Source organism: Cygnus olor, chromosome 1, assembly GCF_009769625.2.
Source record: "Cygnus olor isolate bCygOlo1 chromosome 1, bCygOlo1.pri.v2, whole genome shotgun sequence".
NCBI classification, from domain to species: Eukaryota; Metazoa; Chordata; class Aves; order Anseriformes; family Anatidae; genus Cygnus; species Cygnus olor.
The window spans coordinates 169035613-169058892 of NC_049169.1; the positions used below are offsets into that span (position 1 = coordinate 169035613).

Genomic DNA, 23280 nt, shown 5'->3' on the forward strand with positions numbered 1-23280 from the left:
TTCACCATCTTTCCAGGTTATTATTGCCAATGAGCTGGCCCATGATGATGGTGCATTCCGTACAAACTTCCGCCACAGGGGTCAAGTACACTGGACTTCATCTGGATCTGTGGATATTTGTGCATCGTCTAGGTCCTTATAAATTACTTCCCGTGTGGCTAATTCCCTCAGGTACTGAATTCCCTTCTCCATGGTGGTCCACTTGACTGATAGACATACAAGTTCTTCCTTGAAGGGATACCTTTCCTTCACAGCTAACAGGAGACGCCTCCAGAGGCTGTGAGATCATGCTCCATCTCCAATTGCTTTGTCAATGCTTGCATCTCTAGCAAGGGATCCCAGCCGCCTGGCTTCCCTGCCCTCTAATTCTACACCATTGGCTCCAGTGTCCCAGCACCAGAGCAGCCAGGTGACAAGCTGCTCACCTATACAGCGACCAAAATCTTTTCGCACATCTGGTAGCTCACGCTGGTATAGGGTTCGGGTAGTTACTGTTGATTTTTCGACATCCTCATCCTCATCTTCATCCTCCTGCACATTTGATGGCCCAGCCCCGTCTTCTCCATACCAAGACTTAGCAGAAGACTGTCTGCGTTCTAAACAACCTGAGTTTCTATACCATTTTTTCACCTTGTCTACAGGGGCAACTTGCACTGCTGCAGCTCGCTTCTCTGACCCAGCTACAGGGTCTGCCACAGGGATTAGAATACCCTCTGCAGGGACAACTTGCACTGCTACAGTTCGTTTCTCTGACCCAGCCACAGGAGTGGGAGCGGCTGCAGGAGCTGGAGCAGCTGCAGGGGCTGGAATGGCTGCGGGAGCTGGAACTGGAACGGCTGCGGGAGCTGAAACTGGAACGGCTGCGGGAGCTGGAGCTGGAACGGCTGCGGGAGCTGGAACTGGAACGGCTGCGGGAGCTGGAGCTGGAACGGCTGCGGGAGCTGGAATTTGAGAGTGGGAGCTTTGAACTGTAATTCTGCACTTATGTGAAAGTGTTTGTCCTGGTTTCAACTGGAATTTAACTTCAACTGGAGTTAACTTTCCTCCTATAAGCTTATATGGTGCTGTGTTTTGGATTTAGGATGAGAACAATGCTGATAACACACTGATGTTTAAGTTGTTGCAGAGCAGTGCTTACACAGAGCTAAGGACTTTTCAGCTTCTCATGCTGCTCTTCCAGTAAGGAGGCTGGAGGTGCACAAGAAGCTGGGAGAGGACAGAACCAGGACAGCTGACCCAAACTGGCCAAAGGGATATTCCATACCACATGGCATCATGCTGAACAATAAATATAAGATGGTTGGGAGGGGGGCATTGTGCATTGGATGGGATGTGAATTGGTCGGCAGCTGGTGAGCAGTTGTGCTGTTCCTCACTTGCTTTGTGTATTCAGTTATTGTTGTTGTTGTTGTTGTTGTTGTTGTTGTTATTTATTATTATTATTATTATTATTATTATTATTATTATTATTATTATTACTATTATGCCCTGCAGAGAGGGACCTGGGGGTTTTGGTTGATAGCAAGCTGAATGTGAGCCAGCAGTGTGCCCTGGCAGCCAGGAGGGCCAACCGTATCCTGGGGTGTATCAAGCATGGCATTGCTAGTTGGTCAAGGGAAGTGATTGTCCCGCTCTACTCTGTGCTGGTGCGGCCTCACCTCGAGTACTGTGTGCAATTCTGGGCACCACAGTACAAAAAGGACGTGAAACTATTGGAGAGTGTCCAGAGAAAGGCTACTAAGATGGTGAAGGGCCTAGAGGGGAAGACGTCTGAGGAGTGGCTGAGGTCACGTGGCCTCTTCAGCATGGAAAAGTAGAGACTGAGGGGAGACCTCATCGGGGTCTACAGCTTCCTCATGAGGGGGAGTGGAGAGGCAGGCACCAATCTCTTCTCTCTGGTGACCAGTGATAAGACCCAAGGGAGTGGTGTCAAGCTGCAACAGGGGAGGTTCAGGCTGGATATCAGGAAGAGGTTCTTCACCGAGAGGGTGGTCGCACACTGGAACAGGCTCCCCATGGACACCCCATGGCACCAAGCCTGTCGGAGTTTAAGAAGTGTTTGGACTGTACACTTAGTCATATGTTCTGAATTTTGGGGTAGAACTGTGTGGAGCCAGGAGTTGGACTCAATGATCCTTGTGGGTCCCTTCCAACTTCGGAAATTCTGTGATTCTACAATTATTATTATTTTATTCTCCATTCCTTTTCTGTCCTCTTAGACTGTCCTTATCTCTACCCATAAGCTTTTACCTTTTTTTTTCTTTTTTTTTTTTTTTTTGATTCTCTCCTCAATCCCACTTGCAGGGTCAGCGGGAGGGGGCGTCAGCGAACAACTGTGTGGTGCTTAGCTGCCTACTGGGTTAAAATACAACAGTGCTTCAGCCTGATTTACATATCTTTCTTTATAAGTAAAGTATAAATAAATACAAGTCACTTCTTAGAGTTGTCATTTCAACACTATCAAATAATTTAGCAGTGCAGGCCTAGTTCTCACTTCCTGAGCAGCATAAATGTAGAAACGTTCATTTCTTAGCTTTGCTTTGTAGTAATGAAATTGCCTGGAATGAATATCCATGTTTAGCCCTGGGTATAGTTCACTTTAGACCCTCACCAGTAAGGGAGGATTGATGAAGACACGTTACCTGAAGAGGTCTCATTCCTTCTGTTCTTCACATTCTCCCAAAACATCCCTCTGACCTATTCATTACCTCACACACCCAATCTCACAGTATTAAAAACAAACAAACAAACAAACAAACAAACATATATATATATAAAAAAAAAAAAAGTAGACTACAATGTTAGCCCTAGCATAATTTCAAACACTAAACTACATCAAAAACAATTACACCAAAAGGCCCAGACATAACACAGGGACCAGAAAATTTCAGATTAGATCATGCAGTGAAGACACAGTCTGCTTTAAAATGTCTGTCTTTACAAAATGTAAATAAAAATTGTTTTGTATTACTTTGCCTTGGGACAAGAGATGATTATCTCGGGCAGATGCATCTGATATGGTCGATATAGCCATGGGCTATATAAATGTTACATACATAATATATTCTGGTACGGTTTGGGCTCCAACTGCCAGACAATGATGCCTGGGCATGAGGAAGGATATAATTTGGTCCTGGGAACATTTCCAATAGGCAGCCTTGTTCTTTGGGAGAAAGGAGCTTTACACTTGCACAGAATTTATAGGGTGCCACTTAACCTCAAAACTAAAGGATGGTCACTAGCCAGCTAAACTTAGTTGCACAGACACAGTGTAAGTGACTAAATATCTAGTCCAGATTCCAAAATACATCATATTATTCTTAACAGAGTAACTTAGTCAGAGAGACCCGACTCCAAATGAAGCTCATCAGCCATGTGACACTATGAATTAAAGAGTGAGTATGAAAAAGCACACTGAACATTATTAAAAAAAAAAAAAAGCGTGGTTACATGGAGGTGCATTTCAGTCATTTTCATTAATTTTTTCTATTAGGTCAAGGAGACTTGGATTTTAATTCTAAGCAAAGCTGAAATTATATTCTATGCAATTCTTGTTCCAATGTGCATTTCTATGTCAGGCATGACATGCTATACGAAACTATGAAACAAATTCAGAATAATGGATTCTGATACAAGAATCTAAGAAACTGAAGTTAAGTTGCTTCATTACATTATCTTGAGAAACTTAAGTCATTGCTGTATTGTTGCCCTACTGTCCTGTTAACATTATATGACAATAAATAGCTGGCTAAGATGTATCATCATTATGTGTAACAGAATTCAGTTTTATTTTTGTTTTATTTTTTATTTAATATTTAATATTTATTATCAGTTTATTTTTGTTTTTATATTTAGTTTATTTTAACATATATTGGGTGACTGTGGCAAAGATTTTGTAGCAGAAGATGGCTGCAGGGTAGCCTCTGTGAGAAGAGGCCTGGGTTGCCATGTGCCAGACAAAGCTGGTTCCAGCTCGCTCCCACTACAGGGCATGGCTAGGTCCAGCAGCCAAGAAGGTAGCACATTGGGGAAACACATTTAAGAAAGGGCAAAAATTCCACATAACAGAGTGAAGAGTAAGGAAAACAATAACAACAACAACAAGCTGTGAGAAACAGCCCCTTGTGCACCAAAGTCAGAGAAGGAAGGGATAAGGTTATCCAGGAACTAAAACAGATTCCCCTGCAGCCTATGAAGACACCACCCTGGAGCAGAAATTGCCTTATGGTCCATAAAAAAGGATAATAGTAAGACACATACCCACACTGTAGCCCATGTAGAAACCCACACTGGAGCCGGTGAATATTTCCTGAAGGTGTTCCTGAAGGTGGAGAGCCCACACTGGAGAAGGTCCTCCATAGTGAATACAGGAGTTGTAGGATCATAGAATGGCTTTGGTTGGAAGAGACCTTCAAGATCATCTAGTTCCAACCTCACTGCCAAGGACAGGGATACCTTCCATTAGACCAGGTTGCCCAAAGCCCCATCCAACCTGACCTTAAACACTTCCAGTGACAGGGCACCTACAACTTCTCTAAGCAACCTGTTCCAGTGAAGGAACCCTCACCACACTCATAGTAAAGAATTTCTTCTGAATATCTAATCTATGTTATTCCCTCTTTTAGTTAAAAGCTATTCCTCCTTGCCCTGTCAATACACTCCCTGATAAAAAGTCCCTCTCTTGCTTTCTAGGCCCCCGTTAGTTACTGGAAGACTGCTATAAGGTCTCCCTGGAGCCTTCTCTTCTCCAGGCTGAACTACCCCAACTCCCTCAGCCTGTCTTCATAGGAAAGGTGCTCCAGCCTTCTGATCATGTTTGTGGCCCTCCTCTGGACTCATTCTAACATGTTCATGCCCTTGTACTGGGGTCCCCAGAGATGAACACAGTACTGTAGGAGGGGTCTCACAAGAGCAGAGTAGTGAGGGAGAATCACTTCCCTTGAATTGCTGGCCAAAATTCTTTTGGTGCAGACCAGGATATGGTTGGCTTTCTGGGCTGCAAGTACACATTGCTGACTCATGTTGAGCTTCTCATCCACCAACACCCCCAAGTCCTTCTCACCAGGGCTGCTTTCAATCCATTCTCCACCCTGCCTGTATTTGTGCTTGGAATTACCCTGGCTCAGGTGCAGGACCTTGCACTTGGCCTTGTTGAACTTCATGAGGTTTGCACAGACCCACCTCTTAAGCCTGTCCAGATCTCTCTGGAAGGCATCCCTTCCCTCCAGCATGTTGACCACACCACACAGCTTAGTGTCATCAGCAAACTTGCTGAGGGTGCACTCAATCCCACTGTTCATGTTGCCAGTAAAGATGTTAAACAGCACCAGTCCCAAAACCAACCTTTGAGGAACACCACTCATCACTGATCTCCACTTAGACATTGAGCCATTGACTTCAACTCTTCTGAGTGTCACCATCCAAGCAATTCCTAACCCATAAAATGGCCCATCCATCAAATCCACGTCTTGCTGAATTAGAAACAGGGATATCATGTGAGACAGTGTCTAATCACCAGCGTGTGTTCTCCTGGGGGACTTCAACTTCCCGGACATACAATACAGCCCTGAGGAAGCAGTCTAGGAGGTTCCTCAAGTGCGTGGAAGAGAGCTTCTTGATTCAGATGGTTAGTGAGCCTATGAGAGGGGATGCCCTGCTAGACCTGCTGCTCATGAACGGAGAAGGACTGGTGAGAGATGTGGTGGTTGGGAGCTGTCTTGGGCAGAGTGACCATGAAATAGTAGAGTTCTCTATTCTTGGTGAAGTCAGGAGGGGGGTCAGTAAAACTGCTACCTTGGATTTCTGGAGGGCAGACTTTGAATAGTTCAGGACACTGGTAGGGAGGGTCCCTTGGGAGTCAGTCCTGAAGGGCAGAGGGGTCCAGAAAGGCTGGCTGCTCCTCAAGAAGGAATTCTTACAGGTGCAGCAGAAGGCTGTCTCCGCGTGCTGTAAGATGAATCACTGGGGAAGAAGACTGACATGGCTGGACAGGGAACTTTTACTGAGCGCCCAGGAGAAAAAAAGAGTCTGCGGTTGGTGGAAAAACTGACAGGCACCTTGTGGAGGGAACAAGGAAATTACCAGCATATGCAGAGAAAAAGTCATGAAGGCTAAAGCCCAGCATGAGATCAACCAAAAAAAATGTTTTTTATAAATATATTAACAGCAAGAGGATGGCCAAGGAGAACCTCCATCTTTAATGGATGCAGGGGGGAACATGACTACTGAGGGTAAGGAAAAGGCTGAGGTTCTTAATGCCTTCCTTCCATCTGTCTTTACTAGCCAGACCACTTATCCTCAGAGTAACCAGACTCCCAACCTGGAAGTCTGGGACAAAGAGCAGAAGAAACCCCCCACAGTTCACGTGGAAGCAGTTAGAGACCTGCTTCTCCACCTGGACTGTCACAAGGCCATGGGGCCAGATGGGATCCACCCGAGGGTGCTGAGGGAGCTGGCGGATGTGATTGCTGGGTTGCTTTCCATCATCTGTCCGTGGTCACGGTCATCCAGAGAGGTCCCAGATGACCGGTGACTTGCTAATGTGATGCCCATTTATAAAAAGGGTTGTAAAGAGGACCCGGGGAACTACAGGTCTGTCAGCCTGACCTCGGTGCCAGGAAAGGTGATGGAACAGGTCATCTTGAATGCAATCACGCAGCATGTGCAGGACAACCAGGGGATCAGGCCCAGTCAGAATGGGTTCTTGAAAGGCAAGTCCTGCCTGACCAACCTCATCCCCTTCTATGACCAGGTGACCCACCTGGTGGAGGAGGGAAAGCCTGTTGATGGAGTCTACCTTGACTTCAGCAAGGCCTTTGGCATGGTTTCCCACAGTATTCACTTGGAGAAGCTGACAGCCCATGGCTTGGACAGGTACAGTCTTTGCTGGGTTAAAAACTGGTTGGATGTCCAGGCCCAGAGAGTAGTGCTGAATAGTGAAATCCAGCTGGCCACCGGTCACTAGTGGTGTTCCCCAGGGGTCGGTGTTGGGGCCCATCCTCTTTAATATCTTTATTGATGATTTGGATGAGGGAATTGAGTTCACCTTCAGTAATTTTGCAGATGACACCAAGCTGGGGGGAAGTGTCCACCTGCCGGAGGGTAGGAAGGCCCTGCAGAGTGACCTGAACAGAAAGGGTCGATGGGCAGAGGCCAATCGGATGATGTTCAACATGGCTAAGTGATGAGCCCTGCACTTTGTCCACAGCAACCCCATGCAGTGATACAGGATTGGGGTAGGGTGGCTGGAAAGCTGTGCAGAGGAAAAGGATCTGGGGGTGTTGGTTGATGCTCAGCTGAACATGAGCCGGCAGTGTGCCCAGGTGGCCAAGAAGGCCAACGGCATCCTGGCTTGTATCAGGAATAGTGCAGCCAGCAGGACCAGCGAGGCGATCATCCCCCTGTACTCATCTCTGGTGAGACCGCACCTTAAATACTGTGTTCAGTTTTGGTCCCCTCAAAACAAGAAGGATATTGAGGCCCTGGAACATGTCCAGAGAAGGGCTACAAAGCTGGTGAAGGGCCTGGGACACAAGTCCTATGAGAAGCATCTGAGGGAACTGAGGTTGTTTACTTTGGAGAAGAGGAGGCTCAGGGGAGACCTTATTGCTCTCTACGGCTACCTGAAAGGAAGTTGTGGGGAGCTGGGGGTCAGCCTATTCTCACAGATAACTAGTGATAGGACTAGAGGAAATGGCCTCAAGCTGCACCAGGGGATATTTAGGTTGGAATTTAGGAGACATTTCTTCTCAGAAAGAGTAGTCAGGCATTGGAATGGCTTGTCCAGGGAGGTGGTGGAGTCACCATCCCTGAGGGTGTTTAAGGAAAGGTTGGATGGTGTTTAAGGGGCATGATTTAGTGGGTGATATTGGTGGTAGGGGGATGGTTGGCCCAGATAATCTTGGAGGTCTTTTCCAACCTTAATGATTCTATGATTTTATGAAATACTTTGCACAAGTCCAGGTGGAGTCAATAGGGAAGGATTCAGAACAAGCCAGGGAGAAAGCAGTAGTTTGGGCTACCATAGGAGGAAGGCGGTGTTTTAATTTTCTTTTGTTTTTCACTATCCAAACCTATTTTAATAGGCAATAAATTATGTTAAGGTTTTCCACACTGAGTCTATTTTGTCCATGAGAGTAAATAGTAAGCAATTTCCCTATCTTTATCTCAACCCACGAGTTTCATCTTATTTTCTGTCCCTGTCTTGTTGAGGATTGAGAGTGAGAGTGTGGGTGGGTGGCAGCTGGGTGCATCAGACTAGTTAAGCAAATACATAACTCTTGTGGTTTAACCTTTAAAATGTTGAGAAAGCAAGAAAACATTTTAAGAAACTAACTCCTTTGGTCAAGGTACGTGTAACAGCCATTCTGAAGACAGAGAGATTTAGAATCACTAAAGCCATCCACTCTTCATGGATGAGTTAGTTAAAAAGTTATTCTGGATAATTTGATGAACCATGACTTCAGATCAGTAATCAGAAGAATTTTGTGACAGCTGAAAGCACTGATTTGAGGTATGATGTCCCATGTTTATTTCTAGAATGGGTGCTGTCATGTTCTAAAGTGTTTCTGTGAAGGAAAGGATAGGGAAAATGATTATATGAAAGAAGAGGATTTTGAGTGATAAAAATTCAAAGAAATTAGAAAATATAGACTTAAACTGTTTAGAAGAAATGATTAGGGAAGTAAGTTTAAAAAAATCAAAATTATACTATCCAAGAATAAAGAACCACTATTCAGTCTTTTGTTGCTACCTCTAAGTGAAGTTTTCTAGTTGATTAAAACTCAAGGTTATATATAGAGCAAACCCTAGTAGCATTGTACAATATTGTTTCCTGACTCTGTTCTGACATGACTACACAGTGACTTTGTTTTTTTTTTCTTGTTTTTTTTTTTTTCCTTCTCTCCCTGCAATGTCCTAATTTTCCAAGAAAGGAAGCCCAAAGTTAGAGGCCAGTTGAGAGCTTTGAAATACCCCAGCAGACAGCTGGAGAAAGCAAAATTTGGCTCTTGTCAGTTAAAAGCAAACAAAAATAAATCAAAAGTTTTAGCTTCTTTTGAACTCTGTAAAAATTAGCTTTATGCAAAAATTACATTGTCGTTTATTAAATAAGCCATAAACTATGACCAGTGTAATTGGTTAAATTTCATAGTAATGTTTAGGCTATTATAGTCATTTCTTGCTTATGAGAAGCAATTATTGACAGGAAGCTCGGTAAATAAAGGATGGTACATAGAACATATTTGCCTAGAGACTGCTGATGACTTTTCACTCATGAATGGCTGAAAGTGAAAAAATGAAAGAGCAAAAAACTGACACCAAAATAATGTAAACATACTGAAAACTACAAGAAAGGTCACACTAAACCTAATTTTTAAGTGATGATACTACAGACAATAAGAGAGTATTGGCACTGGCTGTTTTTAAATGCTTGTATTACAGTAGTTCCCAGAAGTTCCCAAAGAGATAGAAAGCTGTAATGCATTAAGCACTCCCCATGCTTCTGGAGTTCAGAGCTTCATTTCTAAAGCGCGTATGTTGTAAATAAAGAGTACAGAGAAAAAGTGGAGGAAAAAGGTAACGTAACTAAACCTGAGCTAGAGATGTTCTGAGTATTACCAAAATGGTTTGTCACCAAACCTCTCACATGCCACCTGTGGATTAAAACAAACAAACAAACAAACAAACAAACAAACCTGGAAGTAAGAAAGAACTGTGACCTGTGGGCAATCCCCTTCGGGGGAGAGGAAAGAAGAAGAGTGGCAGAACTAACCCCAACCTCCCATGCCACCTGTTACATAATGATTCCCTGAGTTGAGACTGCTTTTTTTTTGTTACTGATATGCAAAGGAGATTTTTCCTATAAAACTTTGTCTGGTAAAGATTGAGAAAGATTATTCTAAACAGCTGTATTATTTTGGGACTGATATAATATATATAAATATATATATTGTGCGTGTCAGAATCATGTTTTAGACTTACTTCCCAACCTTCAGACATACCAATGTGTAACACAAACAATCATGTGACCAAAACCTATGTTAAGGTATGTCACATTTTATTTTCCCTGTTAATGATGTTCTCTAAGTACTCTCAGGCATATTAAGTGAGAAATACAAAATCAAATGCTACTAAAACCACTTATATAGACACACAGAAGTTGTATTTGAAATCTGGAATAGTGTTCCTGCAGCATTTCAAGTAAGATAGATGACAGCGTAATGCTGAGATCAATAGCGTGGGCTATTTTCCCTAGTCAGGGAAAGGACTACTGTCCTTGTGATCATAGCAATCAAATGCATCTGTTCATCACGTTCATGCTGAAAGTAAACGTATCTTCAATATGACTTGAAATAGTTGTATTTGAGATGACTAGAGTGGTCAGACTCATGTGAAATATTTTGCAATTTTATATACCACAATTATAGAGAAATTCCTATATCATCACTCACATTACAGAAAAAATGTTGCTTTGAGTTTTTTCTCAAATTCATAATAAAATGACTATTCAGAATCAAAAGGGGATATATGGGTGCTTAAGTTTAGTTTCAAGGTTTCTAGTTCTAAACACATTGTTGTGGTTTAACCTGGGCAACAGCTCAGCACCACACAACTGTTCACTGACACCTGCCTCCCCCATCCAAGTGGAATGGGGAAGAGAATCAGAAAAAGAAGTAAAAGCTTGTGGGTTGAGATTAAGACAATTTGATAGGAAGGAAAAGAAAGAGAAATAATAACAATAACAATAACATTAATATTGTTATTAATGTTATTCATATTATATTAATATTATTTTATTGTTATTACTATTATACCAATAATATTGGTATTAATATTGATAATGATGTTAATACTGATATTAATCTTGATATTGACCTTAATCTTAATATTAATATTAATGATAATGGTGGTAGTGGTAGTAGTAGTAGTCATAGTAGTAGTAGTAGTAGTAGTAGTAGTAGTAGCAGTAATGTGTAGAAAGCAAGTGATGCACAATGCAATTGCTCACCACACGCTGACCAAGGCCCAGTCTGTCACCGAGTAGCGATTGTCCCCCTTAGGACCAGCCACCCCATATTAATTGTTCAGCATGACTCCATATGGAATGGGATATCCCTTTGGCCAGTTTGGGCCAGCTGTCCTGGTTCTGTCTCCTCCCAGCTCCCGCTGCAACCCCAGCCTCCTCACTGGCAGGGCAGTGTGAGAAGCTGAAAAGTCCTTGGCTCTGCATAAGCACTGTTCTGCAAACTAAAACAACAGTGTGTTATCAAAGTTATACTTATCCTAAATCCAAAACACAGCACCATACCAGCTTATAGGAGGAAAAGTAACTCTATCCTAGCCAAAACCAGGACACACACTAATAGCCAACAACAACACTTAGTCAAGCAGACTATGTCTAACATGCAGTCCTTTGCCCAAGTCCAAGTGGTGCAGATTGGCTTATTTCCATAGTGCTTGGAACTAGCTCTGTTTAAGTCACGAAAAGAGTATCCTCCAGCGGTCCAAACAATACAGAGACAATGAGTAATCTAACAAATGTCCAATGCTTCTAAAAACTCTTATCACCCAAAGACACAGACACCTTACCATCTACTAAAATCCACTGCTTCTTCCTTTTTTCCTGTCCTCATTCCTGTGTCAATCTCCCCTTTCAAGACTTTTATTTTCAGCAGCTACTCAGCATACACACAACTGTATTCTGCATGAATAGGTGATAATTTCAAGTGCATACATTTGAAAACTCATCTGAAATTTTGTTATCTTCAGGAGTAGATAGTAACAGCATAAAGAATTATTTACAATATATGTATTTTATAGCTGTAGAGAGATTGAATTAATGCCATTCCTACAAAAAAAATCAATTAAAAATTGATTAAAAATTGATTAAAAAAGTCTGCTTAACAAGATACAATATATATGTATATTTAAGTACATTTATATATATACAGAAGACAGAGGCACAGAGAGAGAGTCGGAGTGAAAGGTACACATATAATCACCAGCCTAAAAGTGATGTTTAACATAGGGAAAAGATATGTTGATGTACAAGGAGGGAAAAATAATATTGCCTTGTTGCCTTCTGGAGACATCTAGTACAACTCAGCAGCTATATTCCAGTTTCACAATTCATCTGATCATTCCATGACAGCACCTTATCTAGCAATGAAGATAACTATAAATTTAGGGTATCATTGAGCTAATCCTATGGATTTAAACATACACTGTAATATCTTGCTGAACTGAGCTATTAAACTTTGGTTTGTGTGAGGAAAAGGCACTATGATTTGAAATTGAAGTTGACATTTTTCTCATGAAATATCTGTTCTGTTCTATGGAACAATGGACAAAATTCTGCACTGCCTGATACATGTAATCAGGATTTTATAAGGTGTTTTGAGCCTTTGAAATGTCAGTTGCTAGATATAGGAGTGGAAGTAACCAGACAGATAATATGTCAACTTCTGTCGTTATACTAGCAGCAACAGTTTCACTATTAAATCATGGAGAGATTACCTTACTCTTCTCCTGGACATTAAAAATATAGTCTGATGAGAACGACTTATTTTTCTTCTTCTTCTATTTTTTTTTTAATTATTACCAGAATTCTTGTTCTCTGCAGTCTGAGATAAAACAGTTCATTTTATAAATGCAGCTTCAAAAAGAAATCATGCCGTGTTCCACCATTATTAAGCAGGATTAAAACCTACAAAAATGAACTAGTCTGCTAAGTGTATCACTGATCTCCCAACTGCTAGCTGAGAAATATGTCCATTGTTATCCTCTCATCCTTAGTTCTGAGTGTACAAAAGTGTTTAGCATAAGTAGTATGTATTAAAATGTCAGTAAACTGTCTGTGGTATTTGAGACCTAGTTAACATTTTTATTGAGCTCTTGTGTTAGCATTTTCAGAAATGGACTTTTATTAATTACCAATTTTAATCCATACTTTGATACCACAGGTCACTATTAAATGGGTCATTTCAACATTAATAGCTCTTACCAAGTACAAAACTTCAATTTCAGCAGATTTCACTGTTAGTAATTAAAGTGTGCATGTACCCCAACCTATTTATCATGGTAACTAGACAGTTTAAGACATTTACATGATACTGCTCTTGATAAAAGACAATATTCTACTCCATTCCTGTTTTCAACAACACTTTTATTTCCTGTAATCTAACCTAATTAAGAGAAACTGTTTATTTACCTGTCAGAGAAAAAGAAAAAAAATTTTTTTTTGATCTCAAATACAACCTCAGGAGATATAATTACTAAATTCTCAACTTGCTTTCTTTGAAGGCTTTATGTTGAAATTATTGATATTGTTAAATTAATGCATTACAGGTCTACCGTGGTAAAAGAGTTGTGAGTTTTTTTCAGATACAAATCTTACCATTAAGAGATTATAAGAGATTACTAGGAGAGTGTGACCAAATCTAGCTCGGGCTAATGCAAGAACAAAATTTGTCTAGACAGCAACAACAATAGCTCAGTGTCAATGCCCTAGAAAGATAAGGAAAAGTCAAAGATCTTGAAGATGTTAATGAGAATGTGAAAATTAATATTTCTGAATATGAGATTAAAAAAAAAAAAAAAAGAAACAGCATAAACTGATGTTGATTTAAATAAACTATTTTTGGTGGCAAAAAGCCATTGTTCCAACCAACAAGTAGCAAGTATTCACTTTTGAAAAGTAAAAAGCTTGACATTTAATTTATTAGAAAAATACATCTTAATATTTTACAGTTCCCAGGTCTGTACCCATTCTTATTAATTAAACTGTAGCAATTAAGTGCACACAATTGGAAGTCTTCGTATCCATGCATGAAAATGTATTTGCTGATTACTGTTTAAAGAAAATCGCAGAATCACAGAATCACAGAATGGCTGGGGTTGGAAGGGACCTCTGAAGATCATCTAGTCCAACCCCCCTGCTGAGCAGGATCACCAAGAGCACATTGTGCAGGATGGCATTCGAGTGGGTTTTGAATATCTCCAAAGACGGGACTCTAACTGAATCTAACTGAGTTGTATTTGAAGTTCTCATAGTTAGCTTAGTTAGCTCCCAAACCAGTTACAACTTATCAGATATTGTAGACTTCTGCATACATGATATTTATGTTAGGAATATGTAGGATTTTAGATGAATTTAATTTCATACAGAAACATTACTCGGTGAAGTAACCCAGAACCATTAATTTAAGCAAAACCATTTTGAGAAAATAATTGAAATACGTCTCAGGGGTGAAGCCTGTAGAAATGTAATTTCCAAGAAATTAAAAAAAAAAAAAAAAAGGTGGGGGGATGTGAAAACTGACTTCACAAAACAACAACAACAAACAAATAAAAACATTAAAAAATAACAACCATCAAGCAAAAAACTCTGGTGATTGTGTTTTCAGGTTGAGTCACAGCCACCATGTATGGTATTTATTATCTTCCTCTTGGTATTCACAGTACTTTTTAATTGATTTAATTTTTTTAATTGATTTAATTGATTATTATATGAATTGTTAATTTTCTATGTTGGACTAACAGGTTTTTTTTTTTTTTTTTTCCCTTACCTTGCTTTTTGGCTGTCTTACATGTTTTTCACTGTGACAATCTAAAAGATGTAAAGATGTTTTGCTGAGTGATGGATGGACCCTATTAGTCTTGTTTAGCTTCACTTCAAGTATTCCATCTCTTTTTCTTTTTCCCTTTCCCTGCTTTGATTCTGGCTACTAATGTCTCAGGATACTGTCACAACAAATGGTCCTTAGTTTCTGGTTATTTTGAACTCAGTTTAATACTATTGGTTCAATATTGGAAAAAGTTTGAAGGATAAATTCTGTATGTCTCAGAGGTAAAATTGAAATTTCTGCAGATTCCTCTTTCTTTCCTTTTTTTGGGACAGCAACTCCAACCCAACTTCTTATATTTGTGAGGAAAGAAGAAAACTTTAGCTACCACCTTTATAAGGACAAGTTATCACACCTTTCTATTTTAGCCACAACTACACTATCTCTTTTAACTATGTCTTCAGAATGTCAAAGCTCACCAATAGACAATGATTCACTCCTGAATGAGTGAATTATTCACTCCAAGTCCCTTGCTTCTCTTTGACTAAGCGTGATAGTTCCAGAAATTGCTAGTTCCTGAAAGATACAAGGAAATGCCTATTTAACCCCTAGATAAAATAGTTAAGCTCAAGAAAAACTACTCCTTTAGTCTGGAAAGACCATATTTGAATCATTATTAAGTGCAGAGTTTTCTAAGTCCAGTGCGTAGAAGAATGTTTAAAGTTCACTGGAATGCCTGCTATCACACAATAATCTGTAATGAATATTGTCTTGCTTTCACCATATGTGGAGGGGTATTTTTGTTTGTTTGCTTTTAGAACCCTTGACCCTCCCAAAAATATAAGGCAGTACAGACAGCAGTTGCTGTTCCATAGATGTTAAAAACAAACAAATTAAAAACAAACAAACAAGCAAACAAAAACCCACAAGGTCAGTATTTCTACATGTAGGTTTTATTTTTCACCAAGAAAAATTATCAAAATTATAGAATTAATAGATGTGGGGAATTAAATGTAATGTAGAAGCACTGAGATAATTTTTTTCAGAGGGAAAGAATATTTCACAAAACTTTTAGGGCCTTTTTGATGTTGTCATTGGAAATAAGAAAGGTCATCTCCTGCATTAATAACTAGTTACCTAATATGAAAAAAAGAGTAGGGATAAATGGTTGGTTTTAAGGGTAGTGTCAGATGGGGTATCAGGAAAGCTGTGTCAGTATTTGTACAGCTCAAGGTATCTATGAAAAACAGAACTGATGGATGAGTAGTGGCATGACAAAGATTGTTGATGATACTAATTTTTTAAGAATAGTCAGAAATTAACTTGACTGAAAGAGCTGAAAAGGAATCTCACTAATTTGAAAAATGCTGGAAAAAAATCAGTTTTGAAAATTGCAAATTATGGCACATGAGGAATTATAATTCTAGCTATACATGCACCTCAATGGCCTTAATCAGTCAAGAGAGAAATCTAGATAGCTTTTTGGAAAAGCTAGCTCAGTATTCACCTGAGGTCAAAAAAGACAAATTAGACATTAGGAGTTAATAAGAATAGAGGAAATAAAAATTAGGAAAAAAAAAAAAAAAGATAATATTGCTGTAACACTAGTATATCTGTAGTATTTCTGTATCTCAAATATGGCATACAATTGCTGTCAAGAAGGATATAATTGATGCAGAGAAGGATGCTCAGAGATATAAAATGGCTTCTGTAGAAAGACAAATTAAATAGAACAAAGACAGCTTCAGAAAAGAACAGGTGGTGGGATATGATAAAGGTATATAAAATAATGAATGTCATGGAACAGATGAACAAGAAACTATTATTCACTATTTCTCATACCACAAAAAGTAGGGGCAGCAAATGAGATTATAAGGCAGCTGGTTTAAAACAAATCAAGGGAAGTAGTTTTTCACAGAATGTTTAATTAAATTCTGGCACTCATTGCCACAGGATATTTTGGATGCCAAAAGTACAAATGGAATCAAAACTAGATTAGACAAATTCATAGGACAAATGTCCAGCAAGCCCTGTTAAACACTATGATATGAATGTAAAGTCTTCACTCAGGAAGGCCTTAAGTAGGAGCTTTCCAAAAGCTGTTGTACGCTGGTGGAAGTGTTATTCTGGACTTCCATAAGTATATTGCCAAGGTCATAGAATAGTGGGTTAAATGGACTTCCAGCATAGCCCAAATAAATCCATTCTTTATATTTTAGTGTTCTGTGAAGTATACATATGTTGGAAATATACCTTGAAATGCTCATTTGCTCTAGATTTCATACTTTTTTGGTTTGCATGAAGTGGGAATGAAGCTGTTAAATCTTTCCTAGTCTTTTCCAACTACATTAGGAATTGCTGAATGATTGTATCACATTTACTGATAGGTGAACCAATTCTGTAAAAAGAGGGACTAACCTAAACTTTCACCCAGAAATTTCAGTGAACTGTACAGCCTTTTGATGTTCAACATGTTCAGTTAATGATTTTCTACGACTGCACACCCCAGTTCAAGGCATGATTGGAAATGGAACCCCAAAAACTGTGTTCACATTTCTTTCCTAGATAAAAGTAGAAAATAGAAATTTCATAAATGACCCTAACATCTCACATTTCCCAACTTAATTTCCAGATCAGTGAGCCTTAATTGCCTTTGCTACATGTTGGGGGGAGGGGATGGCAAGGAAAAGAAGGGGAACTGTAGTGTTGAACTTAATAGAAGCAATAAACCACAAATGTCAGTTCTGGTTAATCTTGCTTCTATCTAGTAGTTCTCTAAAAAAAAGCCTGTATTCCTGAGAACAAGGTACTAGGTACTGTAATTTAAGTTATATATCTTTGCTCCTTGATCAGGTCTCACAGAAGTTTCTTATAGCAGTTTTTTCTAAAAAGGGAATTCCATATATGAATAGTTTATTAAGGTTTAATACACACACACACACACACATTCTTAAGAGTCCAGGACATCTCCATGTTACTCATTTACAATGAGCAATTATCATCTTTCATTTGCTTATCATGTATAAAACACATTATAATTGCTTTACAAATATTTTTTTTCTTTTTTTTTTTTTTAATATTAAGGAAAATAAATTTGTGTAGTCAGGATTTATGGGTAATATTCTTTTTTTTTTCTTTTTTCTTTTTTTTTTTTTTATTAGAACACATACCATAAATCTTTATTCCTATTTTCAGTCTCCCCGTAGTTGTTTTTCACTCTGCTTATTATAGTCTACATTTGTTCATTTATATATTTATTTATTTATTTGGTTGGTTGTTTACATTTTCTCTATCCTCTTCCCATTTCTTTCATAATAATCTTTCTGTGGATATTGCTAACCCAATGCTTGAGTCAGTTTTACCTGAGCTGCATTGAAATACGTCCCAAACTAAGCAGAGAGAAGAAAAAAAAAAAAAAAAAAAAAAAAAGTCTCATCCAAAGTAGTAATGCCTTGGCAAAAACTTCATATTTCAAGCATTTTACCCATCTATGGCAAGTTTTATCATTTCAACAGCTATCCAATAAAGTAGTCCATCTTAATCTTAATATTTAATCTTTATACTGTTGTGGTTTAACACTGATAGGCAGCTGACTAACACACTATTGAGAGCTACTCTCTCACTCCCCTTCCTCAGCAGTACAGAAAATACAACAAAGAAAATGCTTGTGGGTTGAGACAGGGACAGGGAAATCACTCACCAATTACTGTCACAAGCAAAACAGACTCAACTTGGGGAAGATTAATGTAATTTATTGTCAATTAATAACAAACTAGAGCAGTGAGAACTCAATGCATGGAGAAGCCCACAGTAGATGGCCTGAAGGAAGCTGCAGCCCATGCAGGAGCAGTCTGGAACTGCACTCTGTGGTATGGACCCATGCTGGAGCAGCTCTTGAAGAACTGTAGCCCATGGGAAGCTCACACTGGAACAATTTTTGAAGGACAGTTGTGGTTTATCCCAGCAGGCAGCTAAGCACCACATAGCCATTCTCTTACCCTCCCCCAACCCTGCTCTCCAGTGCAATGGGGAAGAGAGGAAAGAAGAAGGTAAAACTCATAGGTTGAGATAAAAGCAATTTAATAGTACAGAAATGAATTATTATTAGTACAGAAATGAATTATTATAATAGTACAGAAATGAATCATTATTATTATTATTATTATTATTATTATAGAATATACAAAATACATTGCACATTGTGTGATGCACAACGCAATTGTTTAACACCTGCTGACTGATGCCCAGCCAGATCCTCAGCAGTGGCACCCCTCTGGTCAACCCTCCCTTCATATTAATTATTCAGCATGATGCCATATGGTATGGAAGCATGATGTCATATGGAGCAGGGGAAGAGAAGGAACAATGAAGGAACAACAACGATGAAGCATTATGAACTGACTATATCCCCCATTCCCCATTCCCCTGTGCCATTCAAGAGAAGGAGGTAAAAGAAGACAGGTGGGGGGAACATTTATTTCTTTAGTTCTTACTGCTCTAGTCTGTTATTAACTTGAGGAGAGGGAGTGAGAGAGTGCCTCAGCTGCTTCCGGGAAACTACAGGCCAGTCAGTCTCACCTCTGTCCCTGGAAAGGTGTTGGAACGGCTTGTTCTGGATGCCATCTCCAAGAAATTGGAAGAGAAGAAGGTTATGAGGAGTAGTCAGCATGGATTCACCAAGGGGAAGTTGTGCTCGACCAACCTTGTTGACTTCTATGATGGCATCACCAGCTGGGTAGATGGGGGGAGAGTGGTGAATGTCATCTATCTTGACTTCAGCAAGGCTTTCAATAGTGTCTCCCATGACATCCTGCTAGCAAAGCTGAGAAAGTGTGGGATAGAGGAGTGGACAGTAAGGTGGGTTGAGAACTGGCTGACTGACCAAGCTCAGAGGGTAGTGATCAGCAGTGCAGAGTCCAGCTGGAGACCTGTGACTAGCGGTGTTCCCCAGGGCTCAGTGCTGGGTCCAGTCTTGTTCAACATCTTCATCAGCGACCTTGATGAGGGAATAGTGTCCACCCTCAGCGAGTACAACAATGACACAAAGCTGGGAGGAGTGACTGACACGCCAGAAGGCTGTGCTGCCATTCAGCAAGACCTGGACAGGCTGGAGAGCTGGGCAGGAAGAAACCAAATGAAGTTTAACAAGAGCAAGTGTACAGACCAGCTGATGTGATCTTTTTGGATTTCAGCAAAGCTTTTGACACGGTTTCCCATAGGATCCTACTGGACAAAATGTCCACCATACAGCTAAACAAAAACATCATACGATGGGTGAGCAATTGGCTGACGGGCAGGGCTCAAAGGGTTGTGGTAAATGGGGCCACATCTGGCTGGCAGATGGTCACTAGTGGGGTCCCTCAAGGCTCTGTTTTAGGGCCAGTCCTCTTCAATGTTTTTATAAATGATTTGGATGTAGGACTAGAAGGTGTTTTGAGCAAAGTTGCCAACGACATCAAACTTGGAGGAGTTGTGGACTCGGATGAGGGTGGAAAGGCCTTGCAGAGAGATCTGAACAGATTGGAGAGCTGGGCGATCACCAACCACATGAAGTTTAACAAAAGCAAGTGCCGGATCCTGCACCTGGGATGGGGCAACCCTGGCTATACGTACAGACTGGGCAACAAGACGCTGGAGAGCAGCCCCGCGGAGAGGGACCTGGGGGTTTTGATTGACAGCAAGTTGAGTATGAGCCAGCAGTGTTCCCTGGCAGCCAGGAGGGCCAACCGTATCCTGGGGTGCATCAAGCACGGCATTGCTAGTTGGTTGAGGGAAGTGATTGTCCCTCTTTACTCTGCGCTGGTGCAGCCTCACCTCGAGTACTGTGTGCAATTCTGGGCACGACAGTACAAAAAGGACGTGAAACTGTTGGAGAGTGTCCAGAGGAGGGCGACGAAGATGGTGAAGGGCCTAGAGGGGAAGACATCTGTGGAGCGGCTGAGGTGACTGGGCCTGTTCAGCCTGGAGAAGAGGAGGCTGAGGGGGGACCTCATCGCAGTCTACAACTTCCTCGTGAGGGGGAGTGGAGAGGCAGGTGACCTATTCTCCGTAATCACCAGTGACAGGACCCGTGGGAACGGTGTTAAGCTGAGGCAGGGGAAGTTTAGGCTGGACATCAGGAAGAGGTTCTTCACCTAGAGGGTGGTCACACACTGGAACAGGCTCCCCAGTGAAGTAGTCACTGCACCAAGCCTGTCTGAATTTAAGAAGCAATTGGACTGGATTTATAATTTTGGGTAGACCAGGTGCCAGGAGTTGGACTTGATGATCCTTATGGGTCCTTTCCAAGTCAGGATATTCTATGATTCTACAATTCTATGAGTCCTGCACCTGGGAAGGAATAACCGCATGTATCAGTAGAGGCTGGCGGATGACCTGGAGCTCTGCAGAGAAGGACCTGGGGATCTTGGTGGACGACAGGTTGACCATGAGCCAGCAGTGTGCCCTCGTGGCCAAGAAGGCCAATGGGATCCTGGCGTGCATTAAAAAGAGCATGGCCAGAAGGTCAAGGGAGGTGATCCTCCCCCTCTACTCTGTCCTGGTCAGGACTCACCTGGAGTACTGTGTCCAGGTCTGGGCTCCCCGCTACAAAAAAGACAGGGATCTCCTGGAAAGAGTCCAGCGGAGGGCCACAAAGATGATACGGGGCCTGGAGCATCTTCCATATGGGGAAAGGCTGAGAGACCCGGGTCTGTTCAGCCTTGAGAAAAGAAGACTGAGAGGGGATCTTGTTAATGTTTACAAATATCTTAAGCGTGGGAGACAGAGGGATTTGGCCAACCTCTTTTCAGTGGTTAGTGGGGACAGAACAAGGGGCAATGGCCACAAAATGGATCACAGGAAGTTCCACACCAATATGCGAAAGAAATTCTTCACGGTGAGGGTGATGGAGTACTGGAACAGGCTGCTGGGGGAGTTTGTGGAGTCTCCTTCTCTGGAGAAATTCAAGACCTGTCTGGATGCCTACCTGGGTAACCTGGTCTAGGGAACCTACTTTGGCATGGTGGTTGGACCGATGATCTCTTGAGGTCCCTTCCAACCCCTACAGTTCTGTGATTCTCAGTGTTAAACTACCACATATGCTTCTGTTGCTGATTTTTTTAGGTTATCTTTTATGGTTATACACAGTATGTGACATAATAACATTTCATAGGCTTCATATACTTCACAGAACTTTTCAGCCTCTCCCAGGAAGTGATCTGCATCTTCCTGGATTGAGCTCAAATCTGACATGGGCTTTTTTTTTTTTCTTTTTTTTTCTTTTTTTCCAAAAAAAAAGTCCTATTTGCAATGAGGCAAATTTTAGAATAGAATTGTAGTTTCTTAGAATACCTATTTCACAGTGCTTATTGCAGTTACATGCTCTCATTGCAGGGTTCTAAGGCACCTCCTCTCAAGATGGAAATTGTTCCTAGGGAAGAAGCAGCGATAAATGGTTCAAATTATTCTCTATGTATATAACATACCTCTTTTACTCAGAAAACTCTTGTTCCGAGCTTCTGTTTTGGAAAAAGAAAAGCCCATTTCTAATGCCACCAAAATTACAAGTGAATGGCTGCATCATGAAGATTAGTAAATTAGAAACTAGTCTTAACAAGATGTTTCCTTTTTATTTAGCCTGACAGACAGTTTTGCCTTATGTAACTTAAAGTAGGCTATACTGCATTGTGTTCCACGGAGCTGCAGATGAATTTATGTTGCTAAAACCATGGGCTTTTTCAGAACTAACTATTTCTGACTTAACTTCAAGGTTTTCAGTACTTTTTCGTGTTTTGTTTTGTTTTTTTAAATTTGAATTAGTTCTGCTGCATAAAGCAAACATGTTTCTTTTTGTTGTTGTTCAAATCCAAGCACAGCATTAAGCTGTTCTACCACAGCAAGATAAATCAGCCTTTCATGGTCACCAAGTTTAAGAAACTGAATTTCAGGGAAAAAGAGAGTTCGTTTTCTATAGAGTAAATTGTGACCTTTATCTCAAAGAAGCACCCCATTCAGGCTGATATGATTCATCTTTATTTATGCAATAAACTAGGCAAAGTGGTTCTGCACATTCCATACTTCTCATAACTAAACATGAAGATAAAATGTTAGAAAATGAGAACAAAAAAATGCTAAATAAAAACTGGGAAGCTAAGAACTTGTGCACTACATTTCACCATCTAATCATTTTGAGACAGACATTTGGCTTATGAGAACACAAGCCAGTATAAACAAATGCATAGAGCTGAAGTCCCAACTGTACCTTCCCAAAACCTTGTATGTGCGCATCCCACAACTTGTAAGTGCAGCCAAGAACCATTTCTTTCTAAGGAGCTGGAAGATGCTTCCTCATCTGCAGTCCACTCTCTATACTAATGAGAATGAAGAGACTCTACAGACCAATATCCTACCATTCATTTTGCATAGTGTTGACATGCTTTAAGTGTTGAACCAATTAACAGAGTGAAGGGAACATTTTCCACAAGATCCCATGAATCAGAAAAGCTCTATCTGGACATACAGAGACTTTGTGGTGAAAAAGTCAAGAATCACTACCTATTGAAACAATTTAAAGAAAGCAGATGATCTATTTAATCTATAAAAAGAGCATTAACACAGAGCAATGAGATGATAAAAAAATATGAGAGAGAAAATTTTGGACTGAAATTTGGGGAGATAGGAATGGAGGGAGGTTTACTAGTACGAAAATCTTGTAATGCCTTCCAACAATCCTGGAG

At 40.6% G+C, this 23280-nt stretch overlaps 1 long non-coding RNA gene across 1 annotated transcript; it reads left to right on the plus strand.

Moving 5' to 3' along the window:
* Window positions 1-19683: 19683 nt before the first annotated feature.
* On the plus strand, window positions 19684-21035 carry LOC121063551. Its single transcript, XR_005816059.1, has 3 exons — window positions 19684-19719; window positions 20683-20688; window positions 20886-21035. It is a non-coding gene; the product is annotated as an uncharacterized LOC121063551 (long non-coding RNA).
* Window positions 21036-23280: the final 2245 nt, after the last annotated feature.